Below are 6655 nucleotides of genomic sequence, written 5' to 3' on the forward strand. Positions count from 1 at the left end.
GAACCGATTGTTTCTGTTCATATCTGATTAAGAGAACTGAAGTCCTCGTGTGTAAAATGACCCGTCATGGCCCAAAATAAGAGTTCAATGTTTCTGCCTTCTCTTAGGCCTGTGCGAGACCTGCTTTGAGGCAGTACTCCTGTTTCTTCACTCGAGATGACCCCTACAGTAGTCTGAGATTTATTAAATATAAACCATTTCAAAATATTCTATCATTCTATTTAAAGGTTAAATTGAATGAATAAGGATAAATAACATCAGCTGGGAGGGCAAACAGGCCGGATGTGYAGTTCAAAAGTACTTTCAAACAGATGTAAAATGCCTCTAAAACATGACACACCAAAGAAATCTAAATATAAACTAGTTAGCTTTAGGGGGGGAAACCTGTCAAACAAGTTCAGAGTCCTCTTAACACTGATCCACCTGCTCAGACAGTTTAGAGTTTGAGAAATGGATGTGAAGTCTTTTGTCAGCTGTTTTTATCCCATCACTCGTTCCCTGTTTATCTCTCTTAGTGAGACTGACAGCGCTGAAGCTGACAAGTCTGACTCTGAWCAGGGAGAGAAMTATTTCACAGATACTGATGTCAGCATGGACACCTCCGAGTGGTGAAAACCYCAAACTGAGTCGATAAACTGATCTGCATGTAGCTCCAGAGTCACAAGACAGATCTGCTTCTGACAAATCTATCAGAATGCACCACATCCTCTTTTATTCAAAGCTGTAATGCTAATTTACATTTCTGCATAAATTCAGCTAAAAATGTGTTTTAACATCTAAATATCCATGTTCAACTGTTACTAAAATCTCCATGTTTCACTTGTAAAGCTCCTGTATGCTTATGTTTGCTGAAAGGAAGTTGTGAGTCATATTGTTAATGTTAAGAGGGAGATTCAGGCCTTGATGATGACTACAATAACATTWATTTGTGTGTATGTGTGTGTAAGAAAAAGAGAGTGATTGAGACAGCTAAAATGGGGAAATGCATATGTGTTGTGACAATGTATGTTCCTTAGGTATCAGATTCGAACAACAGAGTAGTTAGCCTTGTGCCACTTGCATAAAAGTCTACCTCCACCGCTGGATCTCATTACAAAAACCAACAACATCCGACGTCTGACAGCCAGGTTCTCTAAAAATGCTTCGGAGCCGCAGGTGTGATAGTTATTCTCACCATATGCTCTTAGTTTCACACATCAGCACACATCCAAACAGGCTCCAGAAGGGAAGACAGTTGTGAAAAACACAACTAGTTCTCTGTGATATAAAGTGACTTTCAAGCAGCTCTTCATGGAGATTTCTCTGCGGACATCTCTAGCTAATTCTAAATCTCTACCTAATTCCCAATTTAGGGACTTTTTTTATTCCTCTTTAGTCATCTTTAAAATAAAGTTCTCTGCTGTTGCCAAAATAMTATGCTTGGATTTTCTTCTATTCCTTGTCCTCCAGTGGTGGGGTTGCAGACTTTAAAGAAAGTGCGGCATCTAAGATAATGACACACCAGAAGCTCTTTAATCAAAGACTAYATTCACACTGCAGGTGGGTGGCTGTGGTTTAGTGGTAGAGCTGCCGACTTGGTACCWGAAAGTCACAGGTTTGACTCCCAAAAGCCCAAGTCGTGGTGTCCCTAAGCAAGACTCCCAGGCGCTTACATAGCTGAACCACTGCTCCACATGGGCAATGGGTCAAATGAGGTCATATTTAAATTACAATATGAACGTTCATGTCAAAACATCAGATTTTTTTAAAAATCAGTATTAACCATTAAGTGTGATCAAATCAAAGTCTTTCAGCTTCTCAACAAAAAAATCTCAAGAAGATTCCAAGGCCAACAATTCTCTGGACCTTCACATGTGCTAGGTTACACAAAAACATCTTTGACATGACTCGGCTGCTCATTTGTACATGCAGAACAGAAAGGGACAGCTTCTCTGCATTTTATCGACACTCACTTAAGATAATGAGCCGTGCTGTGGGGGTATATAGATTGCGAAGTGAGTCTTGGAGCTTCTGTACTCCAGAGAATTTGCATGCAAGGCAGATAAATAGGATTTAGTGACGGACCAGCAATGGCAATTTGTCAGGATTAAAGCTGTACGGTGAGTTGTTGTCACAGCATCAAGTCTTGTTCATTACCCGAGGTTGTTGAAGAATCTCAGTTTTGTTCTGTGAGCRCGTCGAGATCGTCGGTGTTTTAATTCTGCTCTTTATACTGCAGTCATAAAGACCTAATGAATGCTGCCCTGTTTGTTACTCATCCTGAAATATGACAGAATAACCCTGCTATACCAATTTTACATTAAAATTGTATTTTTATTAAAATTATCTATTTTAATACCTAAAGTAACAWTTTTATTTTATTATTTTGAACAACATCGCCCAACCTGAGCTCTCAAAAACAAAAATGACTTCCTGAAACATTTCGGACAGAATGAAGTTTGGGCTGAAATGTACGGAGCCTGCGAGGGGACATGGGGGATTTTTTTCTTTTGCGTCCCCACGCAATACCTTTGCGTTCCCGCGCGATACTTTTGCGTTACCTTGCAATATTGTTTTGCGTTCCCACGCAAAAGTTTGATTTATATATAAACTGAATTAAATCAGACTTTTATTTTGAAATATCCGGTTACCAAAACAGGATGTGTCGCCACACGTTCGTGAAATTGACGTTGATGTTGCGTGTCTGCACTGTGTTAAAATATCGGCATATGACATACTTCCATGCGTGGCTGTGTGATATGTTCATTCTGAAGCTGAATTAAAGCAGTAGGCTAACTTGCTAATGGTAACCGTGAGTTTATTAATAAACCGGCAGGGACGACAGTGTTTAACAACTTTTGCGAAGGAACGCAAAGGTATTGAGAGGTAACGCAATAGCCTACTTTTGCCTGGGAACGCCAAAAGAAAAAAAATCCCCCATGTCCCCTCGCGGGCTCAGTAAAAATGTGCTGTGATTAAAGATTTTTCATTTTTTCTAAAAGTGTGTAATTACAACTTAAGGTGGATTTATACTTAATCAGAAGTGTTGAACTTCTTACTGACTTGGTTGTGTGACAAAAATTATCATTGTTATTGTTATTATTATTATCATCATCATCATGGCACCAAATAATGTGTGATTGGTCTGAACCTTGATATTCACCAGTAGAGCAGGGATGTTTCCTAACTTTAACTCTTTGAATGTTAGAAATGGACAAATCTTCTAACTTCATGATAACTTATAACATGATTTGTGTCCTGATGTCCAGGAGTTATCTCCAACCACAATAAAAGTGGGCTCTTAGCATCTGTAAGTAATTTATCATCCATTATCTGTGGCYCTTTCAAAATAAGGTGTTGATTTCCAACAACTTCAAAGACTCCACAGGCTTGACAGCATTTTGGTTTCGCAACATCTTTCCATCACAGTTCTTTATCTGACAACAGCACAGGTGTGAAAAGAGAAATGAGCTACAGTAACACCTGCTGAGGCATTTTTACACAGAAAGCTAAATGTTAATGACTTCAGTAGTTGGTGAGGAAATTGACAGGATAACAARCTCTGAAGACAGCCGCCAAGTTAATCAATGTCATCCAATGGGATGGCTGCAAAAAAAAYAAATAAATAAAACAATCCACACAGAACGAGTGAATGAAGAGCACAAACCAAACCCAGCAAACAAGAGATGAACAGCCTCCAACCACAAAGAAATTAGTTTTTACATGGGTATTATATGAAATGCTGCAAAATATTTGAAGAAAAAATTCTAATAGACGAGGATGGGGGAGTCTGTGTGCTACAGCTGTCATTAATTATCTGTTTCTGACACTGAGCATCAGCCGCAGACATGTTTCAGTCAATATTCTAGCAGAAAAGCTGACAGTAGAGAAACAAGGTGCTCAAAGGCTTAAATCAGCTCGGCCCAGAAGAGTCGCCAAAACTAAAGACGTATCAAGCTTTCAGAGGAAACAGGTAAAAACATCAAAAGTGACCAAACAAGTTATAGTTCCAAGGTCAGGAATACAAACATCACTGTACTATTAAATTTTCTCTAACAAACATCTTACAGTATATTATTGAAATTTATAATATTCAAACTCAAATCTGAAGAGGATACATTGTTTAAATGTGAACATTTTAAATAATATAACTAGAAACATTAATCATTCTGCTCTAGAGCTCTTTTACATTGTTTGAAAATTAAACTTTWGTGTAAAATATGTGATTTTGCAAGGTGAAAACAAAATAAAACGACTTACAAATGTAAAACACCAGTCAGGATCTGTGTTCTTTTGATGGTGTTTTGAAGTTCATTCCTCTTTTCTCCTGTTTTCCTTTCTGTATTTTGTGCTTCTGTTCTGTCCCTGTGTTTCCTCTGTGCCATCTGTCATTTCTCCTCGGTCAGTTTCTGCTCCCTCAATCAACCTTTTACGCCCAGTTACACCTCTTCTCAGTTTCATTAGTCACAGATGTAGCTAATCTTCTCATCACTCCTTGTAGTTCTTCAGATCACTTCATGCACCAGTCTGACATTGTTGGCTTTCATGCCATGTCTGGACCTCCTTGTGCCTTGAGCCATTTAGAGAAATGGCTACAAACAAAACATACAGGTCTTTGAAGGGAGATTATTCTTGTGGATTCTTTGTTTCACATTAAATTTTGAACAATCATGACATCGCTACATGTTTTTTTTTTTTTTTTTTATGTTTACCTGACTTTTGGCAAACTCAACCCATCACCATCCTTTCGAGGTGATGTTGTCAAAGTAAGGGGCGCCTGCAGAACTTTATTGGAGTGTACGTGCAAAACAGTGGTGGATGCTGGTCTTTCAACAAGAGGAAGCTCAGTTTCGGCCTACATTATAAAATGCGTGGGTTATAAATTCTACCCTCCGTTCCTTTTCAAGAAAATGATCTGTGACCCTGTCAGATCATTTTGTTTAGTTTATAGTATTTATTAATTTCATTTTTAAAAACAAAACATTACATACAACAATACAAATAAAATAAAACGAAAGGCAGCAGAAGACGAAAAATATCTTATCTGCTCCTATTTACAAAAAAATCAATTTCAAACAATAAACCAAATAATAAAGCAAACCTAAAATTTCAACTCCTCAAACAGTGACTCAGACAAATACAAATTAAACAATTTCATATTTCTTGAACAAATTTGATCGGATGATTTTTTTAAAGGAATTAATTGATCCAATGCTTTTATAATCATTTTCCAGATTATTCTATAGTGTTTTACAGCAGCCAGCTCACTTTGTCATACCAGGACAGCTGGAAAAAAAACTGTTATTTCCACACTGTGGGATCAATAAAAAAAAAAAATTTATCTTACTTTTCCCAACCTTTTGCACCAAATTAATCTGAGGAGTTGATCAGCCCTGGTGTTTAACTCTAGTTTTTCTCTGTAAACAAGACTATAATGGCTTCACCAAACTCCGGTCCACAACATTTAAACTGTCTGCCATGTGCAGCTTGTTACTGGCGCGAGGCTAGTGTGAAGTGTGTCCGTCTGTGAGTGTTTTATGACGGTGAAGGGGCTCAGCAGCACCCGCTGGACAGAAGTCAGAAAGAGTGACAGAAATGTCTCCAAACGTAAGCAGCTACAAAACAACCACCAGAAATAGAAGTTTGATTTGTTGCCAGTCATTTTTAACAAAGAAAATGCTGCTAAAAGGATTAATAAAGTCTCCGCTTCAACTCAGAACAGAAATGAAACTAAAAACTGCTCCCATGCGCGTTTACACCAAAAAGATCTCTGATTCACTCATTTCGCTGTCAATCAAAAAGGGATTCAGCCTCTGACAGATCAWCCAATCATCATGCAGACAATGAGTCCGGGCCAGCCCACTGCTCCATAGGCCCCCAGAGACGCTCAGCGTCCGACGGGCGGGACGAAGCCAGCATTTATCCAATGACTCGTCTCGTTTTGCTGCAGTCTTTGCATCACTAATGAGCTCTGTAGACGCTCAGCGTCCGACTGTTTAAAGCACCGTGAAGCTGTGGGAATGAGTGAAATGACGAAATGAGGAAAGAAGCTGATTCTGAACAAAAGTTGAGCACAGTGTGGCGCATATTTAGTCAATGACATGTACACACAACAGTATATATATTTTTTTATTTACTTACGTTTTAGGGGAAGCTGAGCTTCCCTTGCAGTCTTAGAGAAATCGTCTCTGGTGCAAAACCACCACCACACCTGGGGTCTCATTTATAAAGGATTGCGTGGAAACCATACTAAAAGTGAACATACGGCCAAAAGCCGGAAATGGCGTACACCAAAAAAAAATTCAAATTTATAAAACAGTACGTTCGCTCGTTTCTGCGCAACTTTCCTTTATAAATCACAGCCGCACGTCAGAGTTTGAGCACGAGGTCCCGCCTCAGGTTCTACCCTCTACACGCCCACACTCAACCATAAACAGTCAATGTAAAGTACCTCATGAATGTTAAGATGTATTTAAATCAGTCAGATGATCAATGTCAACAAAAGTGATTGGTTCAGACACTCCGTTGTGCGTCTGGGGGTTGACAGGTGCTGACTGACAGCTGCTCACGTGAACAGAATGTCTGTAATTGACACAGATTTTCCCTCATTTTAATCTAACGATTTTTATTTAAAAAACACTCAGCTTCAAATTAATTTTCTCTCAGAGCCTGCAGG

The 6655-nt window shown here is 38.8% G+C and overlaps 1 protein-coding gene across 3 annotated transcripts in view; it reads right to left on the reverse strand.

The window, feature by feature from the left end:
- rnf152 (ring finger protein 152) overlaps positions 1–6655 on the reverse strand; it is a 50358-nt gene that overhangs the window by 19116 nt on the left and 24587 nt on the right. The window contains exon 1 of one of the 3 annotated variants that reach the window (XM_014015267.1): positions 4240–4305. The exons of the other annotated variants lie outside the window; for them this stretch is intronic. The gene's annotated coding sequence lies outside the window, so the exon portion shown is untranslated. Of the gene's footprint in view, positions 1–4239; positions 4306–6655 lie in introns of those variants that run through there. 3 annotated transcript variants of the gene reach the window in all.

The sequence above is a fragment of the Austrofundulus limnaeus genome, unplaced genomic scaffold, assembly GCF_001266775.1.
Source record: "Austrofundulus limnaeus strain Quisiro unplaced genomic scaffold, Austrofundulus_limnaeus-1.0 Scaffold126, whole genome shotgun sequence".
Taxonomy (NCBI): Eukaryota; Metazoa; Chordata; class Actinopteri; order Cyprinodontiformes; family Rivulidae; genus Austrofundulus; species Austrofundulus limnaeus.